Genomic DNA, 26,163 nt, shown 5'->3' on the forward strand with positions numbered 1-26,163 from the left:
ATAAGTGCGTTTACATAATAAATCTCGTAAAAGGAATATCAGGAATTTAATTATTTTATTGTCAGCTGGTCATCGTTAATCGTTAATGATTGGCTGACTAGAGTTTGACATTACTGTCGTGTGATGGCGGTGATCAGCTGATCCCTTTAGGTCACACCTATAGGATGACGCCCAAATAGTATAAATTAATTATTTGTATGAGATACGAGATAATTAATTCCTTGTATTATTTGACTTTTAGTTAGTCACGTAAATGTATTATTTGATGACGGGTTACGAACTCGGGACAAGGAGATTTATTATTTAATTATGTGATATTAAATAATAAATAAATATATTAGAATTCATTAATTAATTGTTAATTAATTAATTTTATACGATATGTGTATTTGTTTTGAGATGGAATTAATTAGCTATTTAATTTTTACAAGAGGTTGTAAAATTAGCTAAGTGGGATAATATTGACACATTGTATGTTGATAAAATGGGCTTATGATTACTTAATGGTTAAGTAGTCATTGGTAGTTAATTTGTATTATTTAAGTGTTAAATAATTAAATTAATATTTAATTATGTAAGATAATTAAATATAAGACTTATAAGCATTTGTGGGGCAAATGTCGAAAACCGAAATGGACTCAAATATGTCCACTTGACCGGTTTTTTGAGAGGACATCAAGTGTCCATTAAGTGGCAATTTCCACTTAGTTTTGTTTCCCATTTTTGCCTATAAATACCCACTTAATCACACCATTTCATATGTTTTTGGAAAAATTTGAAGAAAATTTGGTCCTTTTGTGTGCTTTGGCCGGTTCATCATCATCACCAAGAGACCAACTTTTCTTTTTATTTTGTTCATCATTTTCATCTTAAAACACATATAAAAACTAATAATATTATCAAAGTAATAATATTAATTAGTACATCAAATATACAATTACAAGGTTACTACTACTATTAACTAGTTATTAATTTTAGTAGTATTTTGGGTTAATCTTGGGTGCCACCTAAGGAGATTACCTATATTGGTAATTGGTGTTCTTGGAGGATCATCCATAGTTTCATAGCTCAAGAACTATAAAGGTAGGAGACCTTTGTAGTGCCCATATTTTGCCTTATACAATGTAAGGAACTTTTGTCTTAAGATAGTTTAATACCATCTTTTATACTTTTATTTGCATGCATGTAGATTTAGACCACTTTAAATTAATTTGTAATTTTAATATCATAAGATGAGTATTAATTTGGTCTAAATAACTAACCAAAAATTGTATGAAATTTTTATGTCGCAAGAAACTGTATTTTCTTGGCTACATGACGTTGTTTCTTCGAAACCTCCAGCCACAAAAGATTTGTGTCAAAAATTGTATGTCGCAAGAAACTGGTCTTTCTTGCGAACGTGACGTTGTTTCTTCGAAACCTAGGAGGTTGAACTCATCACATGTTGAAGATGATGAATTCATGTTACTTTTAAGAAAGTAAAAAGCTTGCAACTTACAAAGAAATTGTTTGATTCAAGTTACTTCTGGAAAGTAATGAACACATGACTTATATGAGACTGTTTAAGTCACAACTCATTACAAGGCTTAGAACCATGAAAATCCGAAATAAATTCCAAGTGGAATTGTTGGATATCTAAGAGAGATGTCATAGCTTGATTAGTTGCAAAGTGTTTTGCACTAGTCAGATCTTCTTAGGGATTGTATTTCAATACATGTCATGAGTTTTATAGATTCTTACAATCCTAAGACCATGTGCAACTTAAGAGATGGTCTTAAGTAGGACATTAATGAGTTGGAATCAATGTTTTGATCATGTTATAAAACTTTTCTCAATGGGTCGAGAAGTTGTGTTTGTACATGAAGTTTAGTGGGAGTTACGGAAATTTTAATTAGTCTTATATGTGGATGACATATTGATCATTGGGAATGATTTAAGACTTTTGGAGTAAATAATACATCTTTTATATCCAGATTTATGGAGATAAATCCACATGATATTAGCGCCAAATAAGAAGTCTTATATTGATAAAGATTCATGATTAGTTCAATCGAGTTGAACATATTTGATTGATTCCATTTGCTTCCGCTGCTGGATCAATTAAATGAGTAATGATGTATAACACTTCATATACTTTGAGTATGATGAATTGGAACTGTTTCAAATCAAATTTAAGTAATAGTTACCTAGTAGCCATATAGATTATCCTTAAGTTCTTGAGGAAACATTAAGGATGTAAAGTTAAGTGTTTTTTATGCAATTCACAAATTTGTGTAAGGGCTTACACTAATGACTGTTGAGATTGTATAAGGTTTCGGACAAAAACCGTATTCAAAACACCTAAAGATGGTTAAAGAACCATTGTGGCTATGTTATTTAAGAAATAGATTTGCTAGAATCGTTCTAGGCAATAAAGAACAATAAGAGATATTTACAACGAAAATTAAGTACACTTGAAATCATGAGATGTGCAAGAAGGATGAGTCCCGCACACTGTGAAAATAGTGGGAGCTATTCTAAGGCTAGAGGGCCTATGTCTAGATTGGATCTAGACACGTACTCAGAAAGTTTTGTAATGCAAATGTATACATTACAAAGGAAAATGAGTATGTAGTAAGGTTGAGTAAGGTACAAGAAGTTGATAAAACCTACTAACCAAAGCCTTCTCATAGGCTTAACATGACGAGTCATGTCATATGTCATTTCAATTGGATTTAGATGAACAACTACATACAAAGATCAAATTGGATTATAAGAATATGAAGTAGTAATCATGTATTGACTATTCATATGTAATAATCACATTTGTCGTTCGAGTTTTTAAATCTAAAAACTCCTTTTATACTTTGTTACATCCAAACGGGTTGTAGAGACAATATTGAACCACGTTAAAGTGAACCCGGATTAACATAGTATTTGCCCATAGTCACTTGTATGAGGTGACGTCTCGAAGTGACTAGAGTGTGATGCGATTGATGGCAAGTTCAAGTGCCATAGAGTCATATGAGATGACTAGTCGATCACATAGGCAGACTGTTGGGAACACTTTGTCGGGCCTAATGACCGCTTATAGAGTTCTGGCAAATTTATATAGCCTGGTCGTGGCAAGAGCTACTATAGTATTCTAATGAGTCGATTCTTTTGACTAAAGACTGTTCGCCCAAGGTGGCACAGTTTCAGATTAACTTTGATTTTTGTTACTACGACCTTCGTAAATGGGGTCAAATGGGCATATTTTGGGTTATGATGGTTGTGGCTAATAGAAGGGAATCGTGCGATAGGAATTGTCCAACCCTTATCAGGGTTAAAACAATATCTCAGGGCCACTCAAGGAGTAATAAACTGGAAATGCGTGGCCACGCTCGGAAGGTATCCATGGTAGATAATTCCAATCAATCAGTTATTCTCCAGATCGAGGAAACCACTCTCGATATGATCACTTGCAAGTACGGCCCGAAAGACACCTTGCATTGAGTAGGAGATAGTAATAGGACAAGAGAATTAGTGACGCACACTTGTCGAGGACAAGTGGGAGATTGTTGGAGTGTCCCCGACAATAATGCGATCACATTGTTGATTATATTGAGATCACATGTTTAAATCTCATATTAAGAATACATGAGGGAAAGTAATACTTCTTAGTCAACTGGTCCACACATATCGGTAATGATTGGCTGACTAGAGTTTGACATTACTGTCGTGCGACGGTGGTGACCAGTTGATCCCCTAAGGTCATACCTATAGGGTAATGCTCTTAATTGATTATTTAATTAATCGTATGCTGATACGGGTTAATTAAATTCCTTAAAATTGACGAGTGATTTTGTGAGTAAAATTACATCTCTTATTGTAATTTGATTAAATAAGATTCGGTCTAAGTAATCGAATTGTTTTATTACTTAGATTAATTTGTTGTTTATGAAACAATTAAAAATAGAATGAATAATTTATTTTAACCACATGTAGATGTGATTTATAATCATATGACCCATTTTGGTACAAGTAATTGTGAATTACTAGTTATTTTTGTATGTGACATATTTTATTAATATGATGATTTTTAATATGTTAAAAATGCATTATAATGTTACATGTCATGCAACATGTCACATATGTCACAATTGACAAATGACAAAAATAAAATGGACCACCATTTTACATGGTAACCGAAATTAGAAGGGGCATTAAGGGTTTGTGTTGTTTAATTTATTTTATTCAACAAACACAATGATAACCATAAAGCATAGCCTTACAAGGCTAAACATCTTGAGAAGATCAACCTAAAACTCGGGTTACATGCCTAGTCTCTTGTGAAGAGCAAAAATGAAAAGCATTGGGCATGCTACCCAAGGCCAAAATTTTCGGCCAACCATGAGAGAAAAGAAAGAGTTTTCTCTTCAAATTTTGATTATTCATTCTAGTATAATTTTATTATTCTCTCTATTTTTTGAGAAGAAGCTTAAGAGAAAAAATAAACTCACACATTACTCTCTCTTGAACCGAAATTTCAAGAGCAAAATAACAATTTATTTGTGTCATTTTAAGGAAGGATTTTATTAATACTCGTCTTATGTTAATAAAATCTATTAAGGGTGTTGCCTTGCTATAAACTTTTAGGAGAGATTCTAATTTGAATCTTAGTTCATCCATTGTTGAAAGCTCAAGAACTAACAAGTAGGAGATCTTGTTGGTGCCCAATAAATCCGAAACATCAATGTAAGAAGTGACGATTTCTTCTCTACTTTGTTTTATGTTTTCATGCATAAGATCTTGTTTTAAATTTATGACTAAATTAAACTTTCATACTATGAATATGTATACTAATGATATTAATGAATCCTAACAGTTGCATGCATAATCGATTATTGTTTTTCCGAGTTAAAGGGTTAACATATAAAACTAAAAATTTGTGATTTATAAGTATAAGCCACAAAATCACTATGCATGTTATATATTCTGGTACTAAAATTTTTTTAGGTCATTTTTATGATTTATGGAAATTTATTGCTCATTTTAAGGATTTTTGGTCATTTTATTACATTTTTATGACTAAAATGGGAATCAAAATGCTAAAAATAGTTAAACTAAGTTTCTGACCTTGAACAGTTTATATGACCTCAAATACATATTTTACAAGTTGTGTGTAAAATCTCGTATTAATTGGATTAATATTGCATGATTTATGATTTTTATGAGATAAAAATGGATTAAAAGAGGTTAAATGGTTAAAAAATAGTTAAATTTCGAATTAGGCCATGAGGTTTTAATATGTTGTCACATGCATAATTTACAGAGTGTATGTAAATATCGAAATTAAATTATCTCATTTAACATGATTTATGAATTTTTAGAGAAAATGGCATAAATAGTGACTATTTTAGCATAAATAGCTAAAACGATTTGCATGGCATGAGAAAATTATTTTAGGTTGCATAAATATCCCACTTATCATATCTAAAGTTGTAAAATTAATGGGAATAATTTTTGGATACTTTAGACATTTTATGAGATAAAACCGATAAATTGCAACTATATTTTCTCAAAATTAATTCGAAAATTTTAACCATGATTTTTGACATTATTAGTGTCATGGAATTATTCCAGAATGTTCAAAATTTTAAAATTTAAAATTCAAATTTTGAAATTTTGAAATTTTTATAATTTAATTTGGATTTATTTCATAAATTTTATTATTTTAAGGCCAAAATGAGCATAAAATTAAATCAAGTTGAATTATTGTCAAAAATTATATGATGACTAATTTTTGAGTCCTAAAAAGTGTTAGGATAATTAACTTGAGCTTAGATGTGATTTAAGTGTTAATTAGTGATTATAAAAGGTTATTATCACGCATTTCCATAAAACCGGGTTATATATACGACATAAATTAAATAGGGCGATTTGGCACATCATTTGGCATGATAGGTACATATTATAATGCTGCATATTTCAATTGTTGAATGTCTTTTATTTATATAATTTTGAATTATGTAATTTTATCTTAGCATGGCCTTAGTTTTAATCGATATTACCAGTAATGAAAGGGAATATTGATTCGGTTGTAATTTAATGTGATCTCGTATCACTTTTATTTTTATTAGTTTTTCCATTTTACAAATGTATAATAGGAATAGCTTTGTATTTTTATTATTATTTGTAATTATGGAGCATCTTCAAAGACGGTGACATTCGGAAAGGTGATCCGACGAAGACGGTGTCTTGGGAAGCGTGTCATTTGAAGATTCAAGGGACCAAAGGAGTTGGTTTCCGAATATGTAATAGATTATTAGATTTTCTATTTTTAGAAAGGCCATACAAGAAAATTTTATTTATTGCTTTGCATTTCATTTAATATGTTGCATGCATTGCCAAATCGCCATAACAACACATGCATATCATATCGAGTCATCGACCGTGTCAATTATAATTATGGTAGTTCACCGCTTTAGTTCACTTAAAACGTGATAGATAATAAATTGACAAGACCTCTCACATATAATAATTGAGAATTAGCCTTGCCAAATAGTAGAAACCCATGAAGTACCAATTTCATAAGGGAGTTGAGCCGTCTTTACAGTAATACAAACCTTGTTACATTGGCGAAGTGGGGTAGTAAAATGTTATTACATCGAAATTTGGATTGAGTTCAACGGAAGTATTCGTGACCGTAGTCGCATGTGTTCCGGGCTAAAGATAAGAATTAGAGTAATTTTTATCGACCGAGAGTTCTAGAAGTAGAATCGATTTAGGGGTTAATCCACCGAGTTATATTAATAAGGGATGACTCGGCTTACCGTACCTGTAACACCCCACGGTAATTGAAGAGGTCTAGTGATAGGCTTAAATGACTAGTGCTTAAAGGGATTAGAAGTACTACTCATATCAACAAAGTGCACTTTCTTTTATGGTCATCCATGCGAAAGAACTCCAAAGTTAAGCGTGCTTGACTGGGAGTAGTCTTAGGATGGGTGACCTCCTGGGAAGGTTTCCGGGATGCGCATGAGTGAAGACAAAATGCGCTGTAAAGGACCCGTGTTGATCTGTGGGCCATGTACACAGCTTGGTGAGCTATCATAAGTAACCGCTCCCGACCCGGTTTGGGCCGGGGTGTTACAAGTGGTATCAGAGCAACCCTGCGACCGTGTGGTGATCGGAGGCAGTTGTTATACGCTCCTGGAGGCAGTGGTTATACGATCCATTGTGATCACACACCTAGCGGGGGAGGATTCTGGGTTAGCGGTTATGCTCCCAGGCGCACCAAGGACGTTGCGTTCTTCAAGTGGGGGTGACTGTAACACCCCACGGTAATTGAAGAGGTCTAGTGATAGGCTTAAATGACTAGTCCTTAAAGGGATTAGAAGTAGTACTCATATAAACAAAGTGCACTTTCTTTTATGGTCATCCATGCGAAAGAACTCCAAAGTTAAGCGTGCTTGACTGGGAGTAGTCTTAGGATGGGTGACCTCCTGGGAAGGTTTCCGGGATGCGCATGAGTGAGGACAAAATGCGCTGTAAAGGACCCGTGTTGATCTGTGGGCCATGTACACAGCCTGGTGAGTTATCATAAGTAACCGCTCCTGACCCGGTTTGGGCCGGGGTGTTACAGTACCCGTATTAATATGAATTTTGATCTCGGAATCATTTATATAGTTGGGTGGAGGTCACTATATAAATGTAATACTTGTAGTGATATTTACGAGTATTATTAAAGCGATAGATGTTAATTATTTCCTTCATTTTCCGTTTTTGTAGTTAAATAATACGCAATGAATTCATCTAATACTCCTACACTAATCACCGTTGATACATGGCTCCAATCATTTGATGAAAAATGCTCCGAGTATGACAATGATACGATTAGAGAATTATGCGTTGGCATTGGTCAGGATGAAAATTTTTTCTTCTTTACCACCTCCACTCCACCCACTCCAATATTATTGCCCACCACCTTGGAAAGAAAATCTTGTGAAGAAAATCTTTCAAAACCCAAGGCATCCTTGTTTGAAGAAACCAAGAGAAATATTAAATTCAGTGGGAGTTCTAGCAAGAGTGTCCTTGCAAATGAAAGGAGTATTGGTATTAATAAATTGAAGGCAAAAATGGGCGAGAAAACCAAACCTGATTATAAATTGGAAATGGATAGTGGGACTACCAAGACCAAGACCAAGAAGGGTGCCAAATCCTATGAGGAATGTCATTATTGTAATGTCATGGGCCATTGGAGGCGAAATTGCCCCAAGTATTTGGAAGATATCAAAGTTGGGCTTGTTACTCCAAGTCGGACTTGGAAATGTGGAAAAGCTAAACAAGAGTGATATAAATCTCCGACAAGGAAATGGAGCTAGGGTAGCCGCCACTTCAAGAGGGACTTATGTACTTGTTTTTGCTAATAGCTTTGAGTTATAATTTACATAATTGTTATTATGTACCCACTTAGTCTAAAACATTATTTCCATTTCTATGTGAGACATGAAAGGATTTATATTTTGCCATCAAAGACAATTGTTGTATTTTGTTGAAATAGACATGGATGTGAGCCAAGTCACTTATCTTTATGATACACAAGTTTTAGACACTTCCAACTCATATAAAGATATCTACATAATACGATCCAAAAGACTCATAACTAGTAATCCAAATGATTTGTACATTTGATTTTTCAATTAGGTTACGTAAATGAGAAACGCATTAAACGCTAGTGTCGACTAGAATTATTGGACCATTTGATTTTCAATCATATGGAATATGCGAATCTTGTCTCCTTTTCAATATAATTCGTACTTCTTTTAGTGGTAAAGGAACACGAGCAAGTGATTTGTTAGGACTAATACATGCCGATGTATGTGGTCATACGAGCATCACCGCAAGGAGAGGTTATGACTACTTCGTCACTTTTATCAATGATTTAAGTAGATAAGGGTATATTTACTTAGTAAAATATAAAATGAAGCATTTGAGAGATTTGAGAAATTTCTAAATGACGTAGAGAACCAATTGAATAAAGTTCTAAGCATTACAATCCAATCGTAGTGGCAAAGATCTAAGTAATAAATTTGATTTATTAAAGATGGATTATGACCTAGTGTCACTACCCATAAGATCGAACTAATATGAGTCGGTGTGACGTGTTAAACTCAAATTTTGGGAATTTGCAATCCAAAACGGACAAGTAATTCTAAACGAATGGTCAACCAAGAGATACCTGAAATAGAAAGTCTATTTAACAAATGACATGGATAAGACTCGCATATCACATGAATCAAGCTGCCATAATAGGGATGGCCTTTTGAAAGCTAATGCATAGTCTAGATAAACTCCTAATACTCCACCATATATATGTTTGTAACTCACAAAGCTATCTCTCAAGAAGATAGATGTATTTCTGAGACATAGAGTGGGAGTAGATTGGATCGTCACAAACATGTCTTATAGTGTTACTTTGTGAAAGTAATGGGACTATAATCTATAAATATAGAATGGGGTATAGTTCAGTGGGAGTTTAGCGCACATGTCTTATTTGTTAAAATATTGCTTTGTGAAAGTAATGGTATTATGACCTTAATCCAAATCGATCTATTTACATACGAGCCATAACATTCCAATCCGAAAATTGTTACTCAGGAGTAGATTTACTTTAAAACGAGGGTCTCTTTAAAGGTAAATAGAGCTTTAGAGTACTCAAATGCATAAGATTGACATGAAGATGTTGATCAAGATTAATTATGTTAGGAATTGCCGCATTTCATTTTAATGAAGAATGGCAAATTAAATTCGCTTTTCTAAAATGGGAATTTAGAGAAGGAAGTGCTTGGAACATAAAATATTAGATAAAGATTTAAGAATCCTAACATATTATGCATAGCTTTCTTAAGTGATCCCAGAGTGGTCTTAAGCAAGCATTAAAGGATTGTATTTTTCGTTCATGTGATAATAGTGAATGGTTTCATTCACATGATTGAAGAATTGTGATTATACATGAAGTTAAGTGGGAGCCAGAATCATTTTCCCATGTCTTATATGTTGATAACATATTACTTATTGAGAATAATGTATCAATGCTCTCTTCTGTCAAGAGTGATTGGGAGACTTGGAAAAGGTGCAATATACTTTAGATTACCGAATCTATGTGAGAGTATATTGGCGTAGAGTTGAGAGTCTTATGAGAATAAGATCTTTCGTATCTGTTGTACATCAACAAGGTTAAATAGGCTATTCATGTTGATAGAAGTGGAAATACTATGATGGAGTCATAGTCATTCACTAAACCTATTAAGTTGTTGATCACATGAAATAGAATTCTAATGTTTCCGCCATTAGACTGATCATGTATGAGAACAGACGTACATGCCATGGTGTGACATATGCTGAGAGCATAATAAGTCAATAAAAGGGATAATTCCCATGATATGGCTTGTGAAAGCCTTAAAGAATATCCTTGAGATTCTTGAGAAGAATTAAGGATTCGTTCATATGTTTGGATGATGAACTAAGTTACATGTTGAAGTGTAGCACAAACTTTAGTTTCCAAACTTAAAGGGATTTGTTGAAATCCTAGGATGTCTTATTGACTAAGGAGTAAGAGACTAAAAAGGTGTTTTAGTTTCGTACATTGCAAATTCTACAAAAGGAATCTAAGTAAGTTATGACAAAATGGTCAAAGTAGGGATTAAGGGTGAATCCCTCAACAAATGACTTTATCACAAGTTATGCGATAATAGTGGGAGCATCTTTCAAGTTAAAGAGCCCAAGTCTAGTAGGAAGTCTAGACAAATACTCACAGATAAATTCAAGTTATTAGAAATGACTTTGAAAAGAAGGAAATAACAATTGATAAAGTTGAAATATATGGATATAGGGTATATCTGTTTGCCAAGCTTTAATTGCATTTTAACTAGTGTTAATAATACACTAAAGATTATAGGATATGAAGTAGTAATAGTGTATTGACTATTCATATGTGATAATCGCATTTATCGTATGAGTTTCATTAAACTCACTAGTTACCTTGTCGTATCCGAATGGGTTGTAGAGACAAATTGAACCCCATCAAAGTGAACTGGATTGACATGGTATTCGCCCCTAATTACTTATATGAGGTGACGTCTCGAAGTGACTAGAGTGTGATGCGATTGATGGCAAGTTCAAATGCCATAGAGTCATATGGGATGACTAGTCGATCACATAGGCAGACTGTATGGGACACTCTGTCGGGCAGTGACCGCTTATAGAGTTCGGGTAATTCATAAAGCCTGGTTGTGGCAAGAGCTACTATAATATTCTTATGAGTCAATTCTTTTGACTGAAGACAATTCGCCTAAATTGGCACAGATTTCTGATTAGCTTTGATTTATACTCTACCATTTCGTAAATGAGGTCACCAACTGGGTATAATTTAGGTCATGATGGACTTTGGCTGAACGAAGGGAATAGGGGGATAGGAATTGTCCACCCCTTGTCAGGGTTGTTTGAAATCTCAAGGCCACTCGCGGAGTATTTAACTGGAAATGCGTGGCCACGCTCGGAAGGTATCTATGGTAGATAATTCCGGTCAGACAGTTACTCTCCAGATCGAGGAAACCACTCAAGATATGATCAAGTGTACGTACGACCTGCAAGACACCTTACATTAAGTGGGAGATTGTAATAGGACAAGAGAATAGGTGACGCACACTTGTCTTGGACAAGTGGGAGATTGTTGGAAAATGTGTCCTCAACAATAGTGCGATCACATGATTTAATATCATAATTAAATCTCATATTAAGAATACGTAAGGGATGATTCAATTATATAGTCAACTGATCAACATTAGTCGGTAACGATTGGCTTGCTAGAGTTTGACGTTACTGTCGTGGGACGGTGGTGGTCAGTTGATCCCTTAAGGTCACACCTAAAGGATGATGCCCTTATCTGTAAAGTTGATTAATTGTATGACGATACAAGTTGATCAATTTCTTAAAATTGAACAATTCAGTTTGTGAGAGAGAATATTGATATCTTATTGTAATGGGATTAAATAAGATTTATTTTGGTAATAAAAATGCTTTATTACTAAAATTACTTATTGTTTGAGAAACAATAGAGATAAGAATGAATGGTTAATTGTAATTACAAGATGTTGTGAATTATAATTTTATGACCCATTTTATTTATGTGATCAAGTATCACTAGTCAATTTGTTGTATATAATTTAATTAATTTGTAAAATGATATTTATGTGATGAATATGTATTAAATTAATTAATAACATGTAAAAGACTACATGTGATATATTGTTGATGTGACCATTATTTGAGCATATTTAGTCCCCTAATTGAGCCTATTTTGCATACTATTATATCATTCCATGACCATTTTATCCGTCAAATGCTTTCTATTTTGCTTTCCTAGTGCATTTCGTATGTTTTGTAGGAAAGAAGATAATAAGGCGGAAATTCCCGTATTTCGTGCATATTTGGAAGCTATTTGACGATGTTTGATGGACTAGTATGAAGGGGAAGCGAGAACTAAAGACTGATCCTACAAGAATAAAAAGAGAAAGGATTCTGTCACAGAACCCGAGCGGATTTGCAGGCAAGACGCCCGTTCAGAACAACAACCCGAGCGTCCAAGCAACAAAGACGCTCGGATTCCTCTACTACAATCCGAGTGGATTTGCAAAAAGACGCCCGTGCACGTCCTCAAGAATCCGAGCGTCTTCCCTTCCTGGACGGACGGACCGCAACTTCTTCAGCCGAGATGCTCATCCCTCCAAAAAGACTAGCATTTCCCTGCTTAAAACTCAAAAATGTAATTACTAATTTAGCCTTAGTTAACCTAATGAAGCTCTATTATATATATACCCCACTTGTAAATAATCATGGGAGAGAGTTTTTTGAGATGAGGTTAAGCCTCCACATTAGAAATTCTCCTTAGATTAGATTAGGAGTAGATTAAAATAGATTACTCTTTAATCTTTCCACAAATTTCACATTAATCTCTTCTTAATAATTGTTCAAGTTTGTTACTTTTGGGTAATTGAAGATTATTGGGTTATTATTGGAGTATTGACAACCCTTCATCAATCAATCAAGTTTCTTCTATTATTCTTTGCTTTATTATTTTTGGAATCTCAAGTTTGGTATAATTCCTATACTCTTACTCTTTATTGTGATGATTGACACCATTAATGACATGTTTACCATGATAATAAGTGAGTAGTCTCTTAGCTAGGATTAGTGGGTAATTAAGGGAAACAAACATGGGAAATGATTGATGCTTAATCTAATATGTTTTCATAATTAGTTTGCTTGCTCGTTGTGATGTCAACTTTATGCACATGTTATGTTTGATGAAATTCTAAGCCTATGAATCCTTGCATTTACAACCATCTCTTATCTACTCAACTTGACTTGTAAGATATAAACCAACTCGAGTCTTGTTAGACCATGCATAGAAGTTGAATAGGAGGAAAGTAAGTCGACTTGTAGGTGTTGTACAATCTAATCGATTCGGCTCCGGGACCCAACACTTCCTATGAACCGTAAGACATAAACCAACTCGGTTCCTCCATAACATTAATTTCTTGCAACTTTGTAAACATGTTTGTATGATCAACACCATGAATCCCCTATGACCCCATGATATCCTAGCACTTTTAATCAATTGTTTACATCCTTGCTTTTATTACTTGTTTTACTTTATTGCTTGCATTAGTCTAAGACACAACTACAAACCCCAAACAAATTGTGACACTAGCATAAATTGAGATAGGTAGACTTAGAACCCAAAGCACACCGTCCCATGGATCGACCTCGACTTACCGCTAACTAGTTGTTTGTTGAGTATTATAAATGGGTTTTGATTGTATGTGACCCGACGACATCACTCCACGATTAAAAATGGCGTCGTTGCCGGGGACGGTGTTATGTGATTAAGTTCTTACTTGTTTGTCTATTTTGATTTTGCTTTCACCTTGAGGAACTTGTTCCTCAAGGATTGTTCTTACCGTTTTTGTGTAGTTTCCATGCTTGTAGTTGTTTCCTTATATTAGCTATTGATGCGTGTCTAAAATACAGTGTTTCATACTCTTTTCTACACGCATTTCAGAGCTCAAATGTGCAATATATGCCTATATTTCCCTATTTTCCTCTACTTTCGTGTTTTTGTACTTTATTGCAGAAATGTGAAGAATTGAGCGGAAATCGAGCCAAATCCGTCCCCGAGTAATCTGCATTGCAAATGACGTAAAGGAATTGCTTAAGGAACGAGCTTGGTGCGCAATCCAAGGCCCGAAAGACAAGTCCACGAGTTAAAAGAAGTCAAGTAGCAGCTTAGCCAGTCGACCGACCAACCTAGTCAGTCGATCGACCAAGGCTCGGGTTCCAGAAGCTACTTTTTATTCTTTGCCGAGGAGCGATCGATCGACCAAGCATCTTCAGTCGATCGACCAGATTTCGATTCCAGACGAGATTTAGAAAGCCCGTGAAGTTTAGGTTTTAGAAATAAGTTGTTGCGTTGATTGCTATATAACGTAACACCAGCATCTAGTTTTGGTATCGAATAATATATCAGAGAATACATTAAGTTTCACATCACAATAATTTAGCTTATTTCCGAGTTAGGGTTTTGGGTTACCAACTTTAGCATTGGAAATTCTGCCATTGTTCTTAATCTTTCCTCTTGAATCTCGGTATTTCTTCTGCCCTAGTATTGAGTTTATTGTTTTGCTTTTATTGTTAGTATAGGTTTGATAGTTAAGTGCCCCAAAGCCAATTATCGTTTTATCATCGTTGTTATTTATTTTAAAACATGAATTCAGTAGTTGTTATTAGTTTCATTGTTGTCTTCATCTTTAGCATGAGTAGCTAAATCTTTAGTGCTAGGATGTAGGCGATTTATGGCATAGGCGGCACTAGATTAGACACGGCTGAACCAGCGTGTCGATCGATCGACTGACCTTGTTGGTCGATCGACTGACCTTGTAAGGTTATCCCTCGTTTTAATTGTCTTTAATCTTGTATTTAACAAATCGAATGCATGCGACCAGTTAGATACCTATTTTGTGACTGACCCATTAGATCGAAAGATAGGGAAAGTTATTTGACCATCAATTAATTCGACTAAACTGTGCTAAGATCGAAAGATAGGTATAGTTTAGACCATTAGTCACTTTTCAGGACGAAAGTTAGTATTAGTGACATTAGGGACCTATCGCGAGATCGAGAGATGCTATTTGTTAGGAGTGGACCGAGAGGACCTCTTATTTCCCGCCTTACCCGTGTTTAATTGACCGTCTTAGTTTTCTTTGCCGCCGAAGCTATAATGACCCGATCATCCTAGTACCTTTCTTTTATCTGTTTAAATCATATCTTTAGTTTATTTTCCTCTTATTGTTATTAGTTATAGACCAATTCAAATCAACCCCCATAATAGTTACCTCGGATCGATCATAAAACAACTAGAATTTACAACCGCCTCCTTGTGGTTCGACCTGTTACCACTAGCCTAGGTTAGTCTTAATAGGAGATTATAAATTTTATCTTTGGTACTCACAATGACGGGTATCAAATTTTGCGCGTTGTTGGGAGGCAATAGTCCTAATTTTAGTTGTTTTTATTTTCAGTCTTTCTTAGTTTAAGGGACTTTTGTTCCTTAAACTTTTCTTATATTCTTGTTGTAGTTTCATCTTATGCGCAGGTCACAGGGTGGAGAATTAGTACCATTGAACCCTGAGATTGAGAGATCCTTGCGCGAGTTGAGGCGAACACGAAGAGTATTAACGACAGAGGAAGAGCTGAGTACTCTGTCAAGCTATCACGAGAACGAATCGTTCAAGAAGACCCACGATCTTCACCGTTTCCACTTCTTCAGCCGAGACAGTTACTTCTCGGAAATTCCGGTCATGGCCGAGGAAGCGAGTATAGCTAGTTTTTCCGAGCCGACAGCCGACAATTTATACAAGGGGTTCGAGTTACCGGGAGATGCCAGGAAATTCGAACCAAAGCCTGCTTATATCACCATGGTCGAGAGAAATCAGTTTGGGGGAGCTGCAAATGAAGATGCAGCCAGACATATGGAGACCTTTATTGACTCTCGCCTGCTCCATTCCCCCACCGGTGGCGTGACCCAGGATCAAATCAAAGAGACCATGTTCATCTTCTCCCTTCGTGATGTTGCAAGGGAGTGGTATAGAGATACGGACCGAGCCGCTCGGGAGATCACTGATTGGAATACATTGGCCTTGGCGTTCTACAAGAAGTACTTTTCTGCTTCGAGGACGATCGCTATTAGAGCTCAAATCACGGGCTTTAAACAAGGGCCAGATGAGAATTTCCACGAGGCATGGGTCCGATTCAAGAAGTTAGTGCGAACCATACCGCACCATGGGGTCGAAAAGTGGAGTTTGTGCAATCATTTCTACAATAGGTTGTAAGACGATCAGAGGGCCATTTTGGATGCCGCAGCCCAATGGGAGATTTTTGAAAATTTGGGAGCAACCAAGGGGTGGAAGATCATTGACGATCTAGCTACCCACAAGGCCGAGTATGGGAATTCGAGAGGGAACCAGAGGAGAGCTGCTGAATCTTCCTCTGTTGCTGCACTTGAGGCTCTCACCGCGAGATTTGACAAGTATGAGCTAGGAGGAGCCTCTAAGGGTGGGATATACCAAGTCAATCTTTGTGTCGACGGTCCCTTCCTTTGCGAAAGGTGTGGAGTTGAGGGCCATGTCTCGAAGAACTGCCCTAGTCCCTTTGAATCTTGTGCTGCCTTTCAACACTATAGGCAGAACAACACCTACTACGAGCCACCGCATCCGAACTTGAGTTGGAGGAGCCAGAATGTCCAAAACCCAACTCAACCTCCGCCACAAGAAAGACCATATGTACCTCCACATCAAAAGCAACAAAGCAATATCAAAAGCCTCCTTATGTGCCGCAAAGAAGAATAATCACAAAACTCGAGTTCTCCGAGCTTAAGAATCTGTTGCTAAAGGAGTCCCAAGCAAGAGAGGCCGGGATGAAGTTACTTGAGAGCCAAATTGCTCAACTGGCTAGTAAAAGCAACACTCGAGCTCCCGGACACTTACCCACTCAACCCGAACAAAAGGAGACCCTAAATGCCATCACCTTGAGGAGCGGGTCCACCCTTGATGGTCCTGCCATGGTTGAGGATCTTTGTCGAGAAAGATGAGCCAGAAACAAGCCAAGAAAAAGCTTCAACGAACAATTCAAAGAAAAAGACGTCACAGGAAAAAATCGATCGATCGATATACCTAGTCGATCGACTGAAACACGGGTTCCAGGAGCTTCTGGAACTGTGCATACCAGTCGATCGACTGAGGAGGTTGGTCGATCGACCAATATAGCTGCTGATATTGAAGAATCTCGTCCTTTAATGCCAAATAATCTACGAGACCACTTGTTTCGGGGTACCACGATCCCGAAAATTTTAGGGCGCACCGAGTGTTGATGGGTCACCCCGGCTCAAGTTCGATCCAATGACGGTCAATGGGTCTCATTTGAGACGGTCCGAGGAGGGATCTAGCTTCAACAAAGAGAAGGTGACGGACTTTCAGCCTAAGTCCAAGGATACCGCAGACACGCGATTTAGAAGAGAGGGCTAAGGTGCTCCTTATGACCCCATATCCGGAGAGACTCGTGCCGACCAAAGAACAGGTATCTTTCAATAAGTTTGAGAAAGTTATCCGTAGTCTGAATGTGCAAGTCCCCTCCCTTGAGTTAGTTAACCAACTACCCGCATACACTAAATTTATGAAACAACGTTGTCAAAAACGGTCACTTGAAACAAAGTGCACACCGTCGCACTCACCAAGGAGTCTTGTTCTTATCTGTCTCACACTGCGCCCCTTAAGTTAGAGGACCCGGGCAGCTTTTCTGTCCCTTGCAAAATAGGTACCTTCTCAATTGAGAAGGCATTGTGTGACTTAGGGGCCAGTATAAGTGTCATGCCCTTGAGTTTAGCTAAGAAACTCAAGTTGACCCGGTTTGCTATCACAGAGATGACAGTTGGATGGCCGACCGATCTGCGGTCGAGCCAATAGGAGTCCTAGAGGACATACCCGTCCAGATAGGGAAGTTTTTCTTCCCTGTTGACTTTGTTGTCCTTGATATGCCTGAGGATGACCATATTCCCATCATTTTGGGTAGGCGTTTCGCACACCGCTTGGTGCGATTATTGACGTCGGTTTAGGAACCTTGACCTTCAAGGTTGGGAAACACTCTATCATTTTTGCCCAACTCGCTAAAAAGAAGGACGCCATGTGGCGATTACTTTGTAATACGGTCTCAAAAGAGATCGTACTTTGTGCTTCCCGAATCGCCCGTCCCTATTACTATCTTTCAGTATTAACCCCTCCGCCCCAGATTGGGAGCAAAAAGGAGGAAGAATCTGTTATTTTAGATAATGCAGGAGCTGGTTTGGGGAAGGAAGAGCCGTTGGATACTCCAGCTGTGACAAAGCCTATCATTCAAAGAGGAGGTCTTGGATGCCTAAGCTATGGGACTGATGAGGAAGTGAAAGATGAGCCAGCCAAGGTGAGATGGACTGATTTGGATTCCGATGATTCCGAGGGAGTCCTTGATTGGGGAGATGACGAAGCTGATCAGCTGAGTTCTCCGGCTGTCGAAGCTAAGAAGGGTGCAACTGATAATATGAGCACCATTGAGGCTACCTCTAGTAGCCAGAAGCCAACGAAATGGGCCATACCGTGGTCCTTTTTGATCAACTATTAGTTGATCAAGTTCGTTATAAACTTCATTTTATTGCTTTCGAACTATTTTCTATTGCTTTTGTGTGCGCGAAAACTTCGCTTTTACTCTTTTTGCTTAGAATTTTTAAGTACTTTAGACCTCGTTCTGGGTTTTGCGCAATTTTTGGCACGTACTATTGTGTATTTGCAGGTATTTAGAGCTTATTAGCTCAAATCATTGAGCAATTACGAAGAAAAAGACACAAGAAGAAGGTTTTCGATCGATCGATCGCACCATTGGTCGATCGATCAATTGCAGTTTACTGGGAGCTCTTTGTTCTCGCCACCTGGTCGATCGACTGCCTCTTTAAGTCGATCGACCACTGCTGCTGCTATATTCGTTCACGACCTCTCCCCTGCTGTGTTTGGTCGATATGCGGATCTAAGGGAGTTTTCTACTCTACTTTATTTTCCGTCGAATTATCTATTTCTTCTTTTGTCTCATTAGCGCACAATACTTACGCTTCAAAATTGTTTTCTTCGGTCTTATGCGTGGTGTTTTCTGTCTTTCAGGCACTCTTGTTGGTAGCACTGTTGGCTACTGAAACCTCCTAGCTCACGCTGGTTTGGGGAGGTTTCCTTTGTTGCGCCTAAAGTCTTGTGAGTTCCCAAGTCTTTACTTTCTGTCATTGTGTTTTTATTTCCCTTTTCTCGCAAATTCCCATTTCTCTTTGCTTTCATTATATGATTTTGCACAATGGGGACATTGTGCGATTTGGTTTGGGGAAGGGTTTTGCGTCGCACTTCATTCATTTGTTTGCATTCACGTTTAAATTTCAGCTTGCATCGTTTATTTCGTTTTCATCATATATCAAAAAATTCAATAAAAATTGAAAAATTTCCAAAAATTTCCATAAAATGCACGTTTATTTTAGCATATAGGTCGAGTCGGAACGGTAGTATTTCAAGGATGATTTTGCATTTGCACCTGTTTTGCCTGAGCCTTGCTTGACTTACATGTTATTAGTAGAATCATAAATGCATATCTACGAGTTTTCGTTACATTTCTTGCTTAACTTGAGACTTGACTTTGAAAATTGGCAAGCTACATCATATTTCTGAGTTTTTAGAGCCTATAACTGGTGACATTCATGACCAGTTCATTTAGGAATGTGAGTAGTACTCCTTATGAGACATGTTTCCTTAATTTGCATGAATATGAATTTGATCTACTTAATACCTGCATGCATTCGGTTTGTGGTTTGTTGACACATGTGGTAGAGGTTTCCTTTTCTCATTTTACCCATAAGCTTCACTATGCCAAAAATATCCTTTTTGTCCTATTTACTACATCCTACACATAGCCTGTCCCTTGTCAAGCTAGTAGTCTGTGTTTTCGGGATTGTTACTCAGTTTTTGGTAGCATATGCTCTGTTGAGACGATAGTTGGGAAATGAAATGAAAGAAAAAGGAAAGAAAGAAAAAAAAAAAGAAAAAAAAAAGAAGATGAAAAAAAAATGATTCGAAAAAGAAAAGAGGTTCTGTACTGTTCAAATGGGTCGATCGACTGCTCCCTTTGGTCGATCGACTGTGATTCGAGAAAAGAGATCAATTCGCATAGTTTAATCCTTATCTTTTGGCGATTTTTGCTCCCATGTTTCATTTATATCCCATGGGGAGCTTTATTGATTTGATAGTTTGGAGGTTGTGAGATTTGTTCTTGCTATAGCACCGTTTCGTTTGTTTATGAGAAAGGAGTTGGATGTTGTCCTTTGGTTCCGTTTCGGTACTAGCTTGATCACCTGTACCTCCACTTTACCATAAAATGTTTTGCCTCTTCTTACCCATACCTCACATATCCCATATATACCTCGGCATGTGTCATTGGTCATCTGTTCGGTTGGAATGCATATGTACGGTTGTAGAGGTCGTTTTCATATTTTATTCTTTGGCATGTCCTCATAGGTCGTAGTTAGGTGAGGGTCACTACAAAATTAATTCTTTCTATCTTACATTTATATCACCTGTGCTTAATTGAGTGATTTGAGCGACCCGTGAGAGTCCAATTTGGTAAGTCTCTATAGTCAAGGGTGCAGCAGTTTTTGACGACTTTATTACTCGTTTGCATGATTCACATTACTAGTTGATTGTTGGTTATGCATTAAATCGGTTTAGGTTTAACAGTTTGCAAATCGCTCTGAGATTGAACTCGTTCCATTAGGTCGTTAGATCGAGTCTAGTTCTTGCTTGGGGACAAGCAAGGTTTGGTTTGGGGAGATTTGATGCGTGTCTAAAATACGATGTTTCATACTCTTTTCTACACGCATTTCAGAGCTCAAATGTGCAATATATGCCTATATTTCCCTATTTTCCTCTACTTTCGTGTTTTTGTACTTTATTGCAGAAATGTGAAGAATTGAGCGGAAATCGAGCCAAATCCGTCCCCGAGTAATCTGCATTGCAAATGACGTAAAGGAATTGCTTAAGGAACGAGCTTGGTGCGCAATCCAAGGCCCGAAAGACAAGTCCACGAGTTAAAAGAAGTCAAGTAGCGTTTAGCGATCGACCGACCAACCTAGTCGGTCGATCGACCAAGGCTCGGGTTCCGAAGCTACTGTTCTTTGAGGAGCGATCGATCGACCAAAGCATCTTGATCGATCGACCGATTTCGATTCCAGCACGAGATTTAGAAAGCCCGTGAAGTTTAGGTTTTAGAAATAAGTTGTTGCGTTGATTGCTATATAACGTAACACCAACATCTAGTTTTGGTATCGAATAATATATCGTAGAATACATTAAGTTTCACATCACAATAATTTAGCTTATTTCCGAGTTAGGGTTTTGGGTTATCAACTTTAGCATTGGAAATTCTGCCATTGTTCTTAATCTTTCCTCTTGAATCTCGGTATTTCTTCTGCCCTAGTATTGAGTTTATTGTTTTGCTTTTATTGTTAGTATAGGTTTGATAGTTAAGTGCCCCAAAGCCAATTATCGTTTTATCATCGTTGTTATTTATTTTAAAACATGAATTCAGTAGTTGTTATTAGTTTCATTGTTGTCTTCATCTTTAGCATGAGTAGCTAAATCTTTAGTGCTAGGATGTAGGCGATTTATGGCATAGGCGGCACTAGATTAGACACGGCTCGAACCGCGTGTGGATCGATCGATCGCCTTGTTGGTCGATCGATCGACCTTGTAAGGTTATCCTCGTTTTAATTGTCTTTAATCTTGTATTTAACAAATCGAATGCATGCGACCAGTTAGATACCTATTTTGATCTGACCCATTAGATCGAAAGATAGGGAAAGTTATTTGACCATCAATTAATTCGACTAAACTGTGCTAAGATCGAAAGATAGGTATAGTTTAGACCATTAGTCACTTTTCAGGACGAAAGTTAGTATTAGTGACATTAGGGACCTATCGCGAGATCGAGAGATGCTATTTGTTAGGAGTGGACCGAGAGGACCTCTTATTTCCCGCCTTACCTGTGTTTAACTCAGACCGTCTTAGTTTGCTGCCGCCGAAGCTATAATGACCCGATCATCCTAGTACCTTTCTTTTATCTGTTTAAATCATATCTTTAGTTTATTTTCCTCTTATTGTTATTAGTTATAGACCAATTCAAATCAACCCCCATAATAGTTACCTCGGACTGATCATAAAACAACTAGAATTTACAACTGCCTCCTTGTGGTTCGACCCTGTTACCACTAGCCTAGGTTAGTCTTAATAGGAGATTATAAATTTTATCTTTGGTACTCACAGCGACGGGTATCAGCTATGATGGCTCAAGACTTGACATATGGAGTATGTGGTGGATCTTTTGAGTATGAATATGGGTATGGGGAGTTTTAGAAGCAAGTCAACACAAACCTACCTTACTATTTGTACATGGAAAATCCTAACCACTACCCCAATTTCTCCCACCAAAATCACCTCATGCAATATCCACAACAACCACCCACCCAATACCTACTTCACAATGAACTCCAAATGCCACGATACAACCACTTTCACACCTACCCACAACAAGAACATGAACCCATTCAAAATGTGATTCTCCAAATGATGGGAGATCAACAAAACTTCTTCAAACAAATGCTAGAAGAGAGCCAAAAGAGGGACAATGTTCTTCAAGGCATTGTTACCCAAAGTGAGGAGTTGGAGATTCAAATTGCCAAATTAAGGACCACCCAAGAAACCACTCCCCACCAATCCTTGGACATTGATCATGAATGTGAGTTTGAAGTAGTAACTTTTGACATGAAAAATGAAGAATGGGAAGAGCCAATCTCCGTGAGCTCTTGTGAGTATGAAAGTGTTGTGTAAGCCGAATACTCTTAGCCTTTGTGAGTATGAGGGTGTGTCCTTTGAAGTGAGTATTGAGAGGTTGGAGGAAGAAATAACGAAGAATAATGAAGCCTCTATTTATGATTCGTATGAAGATAGCAACAATGATGATGATCCTAAAGGATGGACTTGTAATATCACCTTGCTTGAGGAGCCTATCCTTGAGACATTTGAGATACCCTATCATGAAGAAGAACGTCCTTCCCCTATTCCTCATGAAGATTACTTGACACCTATCATGGAGCCAATGATCGTTGAAGAGGATATGGTGGACCTTCTTCAAAAGGCCAAAGCATCGTACCAAAGCTACTTGGTGAAAAAGCTCAAAGAGAAACTTGCTCGTGAAGCTACTTGTGGAAGTTTGGCACCCACAGTGACAACTTCTAAGGAACTCGATCATCAATACCATGAAAATACTCCTTCTACTCTTGAAGGATTGACAAATTCAAATGCTATCATCATCACCAAAATTGAAGAAGAAGTTGGTGAGTGGAAGTCTACGGATGAAAATGAACCATACTTCATACCTAGTGTCGACGAGAATCATGGGCTTATTGGTTTGAAACATTGGGAAAGCTCTAGTGCCGAGGACAAAGCGAAAGAAAGAACATATGACAAGCTTCCTTGGCCAAATTTCATGTTCAAATGGAGCAACCCATACTTGTGTTTATTTGGAGCTTGTTCACAAGCTTTTGATCTCCTATTAAGAGCTTTGAGCTCTATGGACAAGAATTTCTACAATTTGAACTAGTTTGGTGGAGTCCTATCTTAAACCACCATTTGTAAGATATTTCTTGGATTCCTTACTTTGTATAATATTGTACATTTTTGCATTTGTATTTGATTTATGGCATGAGAGTAGTGAGAGAGAGTCTTCTTACATTTTTATTGAGCAAATTTCAGAAAAAGATAAAGAGGAATAACAAATCGGTGAAAGGGTATGATTGTGCAAGGAAAAGAAAGAAAAAGAAGAAAAGAAGCCAAAGACGGCCCGTCCCGAGGCTTGGACGCCCGTCCAGGGCCCTCATCGCATTACTGTTTAGCACTGTCTTAGAATCCGAGCGGATTCAGCACAAGACGCCCGTCTTCCCCTAAAGACGCTCGTATTCTCCACGGGACGCCCGTCTTGGAAGACACCTGAGATAAAGTTTTGAAACTGCCAGGAAATCCGAGCGGATTTTTGAGAAGCCGCCCGTCCTAAAACAGAAGATGCTCGTCTTCTGCATGCTCCAGATTTTGATGAGATTCTGTCTCAAAATCCGCGCGGATTTAGAGGAAGACGCTCGGCTTCTACAAGCTAAAGATGCCCGTCCCGCAACAAAGACGCTCGGATTGGGGTCTTTTTCTCGAACAATCCGGCCGGGCCCCACTCTTATCCGCTCGGCTTCCCCTCTTCTTCTATAAAATCACCCCCTTCTCCCTAATTTCTTCACCTTATCTAACCCTAAAACACTCATCTTCATCCTCAAAAACACTCACCTCACATCAAAAGCCAACAAAAACCCCATTTCCTCAGCCTCAAGATGATGAACCTCAAGGGCAAGACTAAGAAGTTTGGTGAATCCACCGGAAGGAAACGCAAGGGATCATCCTCTTCAACCCCGCGAGAGGTAGTGCCACCAAGGAACTTCCGTCCCATCATAAGAGGAGGAATAGAGCAACTTGAGTACTTCCAAGAGGTGCTCTTCGAATCCGATGCCCACCGCAAGAACTTTGTCAAATTGCTAGGTAAGAACTATGAACCCACTCAAATCATAGATACTAAGGTGTTGGAAGTCCTTGGGATAAGGTACCACACCGAGATGTTCTTTGATGGCTTAGGGATTGGAAAACTTTTCCATGCCCATGAGGAGACGTACCTTAGTCTCACCCTGGAATTTTGAGTAACCTTCGCATTGTCATGAACACTCGAACAAATGTGGGCATGGAGTTTAGGTTGTGCAACCTAGACCATAGACTTACACTTGATCAATTTGCCCACATTTTCGGTCTTGAAGTGCCCACCAACTATACCGAAAAATCTACTGATTTCGATGTGGACCTACTTTGGAGGGCTATTTCCGGGAGGAATTTTACCGGTTTAAAGCAATGCTATACCTTCGCCATCCAACATCCGGTGATTCGGATCACCGAGCGCTTTGTGGCCGGTACCATCAATGGGAGGTACGAACAAGATAGGTGTACTCTCATTGATTTAACTTTTCTTGAGTCCTATTTGAATGTTAGGGAGACGAGGCGCTATAACTTCAACACCCCCCTTGAGATACTTACAAGGTTTCATGATTTTGCTCAAGGGACCACCCAACTCAAGACCCTCATAATGGGAGGTCTAGTTACTATTTTGCCAACTACCTTTGCCCCGGGTTCAACTCCCAAGGGATTTATACTCCTCTTGAGGGGAGTACTTTAATTGATGAACACGCCGTCTTCACCCACCACCGGTGGTGTAACTACACTCAAGAAGGGCGTGTAGAATGGCTCACAAAAGGGTGCACCTCCATCATCCTTGAGGGTTGGAATATACCAGGCACCGACCCAAGATTGAGCCCATATTCGCCTCCACCAAGCTACCTCCTTGATATCCAAATCCTCGACAATCCCCCTCAAAGGGAAGAGCCGCCCCGCCAACAACAAGTACCTCGTGGGGTACCGGCAAGGTCTACTCGCCCACCTTCCTATGTGCCTATCCCACCATACCCTACTCCTTATACCCACTTCCGACAGGAAATCCCCAATACCCCGGGCATTAATGATTTGATGAAACTCATGAATAGAGTGGACCTCGGGGTACATGAAGGGAGGGTCGACAACTACTTGGCCCTTTATCCCCAATACTATAACATGGCTCAACAAGGGTATGTTGACCCAAATGGTCTTAAGCCCTCTTGGGCCAAACCACAACATTTGTTCCCTAATCAAGGGGACCAAGCTTGGAATCTCGGTGGTGGAGGGTACTCGGGCCAAGGAGGAGGGCATGACCAAGGAGGGTATTGGGGCCAAGAAGGAGGATATGACCAAGCCAGGAGTTCTCACCGGTATGGCTACCCCCAAGATGAGGAGGATGACGAGTGAAAGAGGCCTACCTCATCACCTCTATTTGTATGATACTCCTCTCTCCCTC

The sequence above is a fragment of the Silene latifolia genome, chromosome X (genome assembly GCF_048544455.1).
Source record: "Silene latifolia isolate original U9 population chromosome X, ASM4854445v1, whole genome shotgun sequence".
In the NCBI taxonomy this organism is placed as follows: Eukaryota; Viridiplantae; Streptophyta; class Magnoliopsida; order Caryophyllales; family Caryophyllaceae; genus Silene; species Silene latifolia.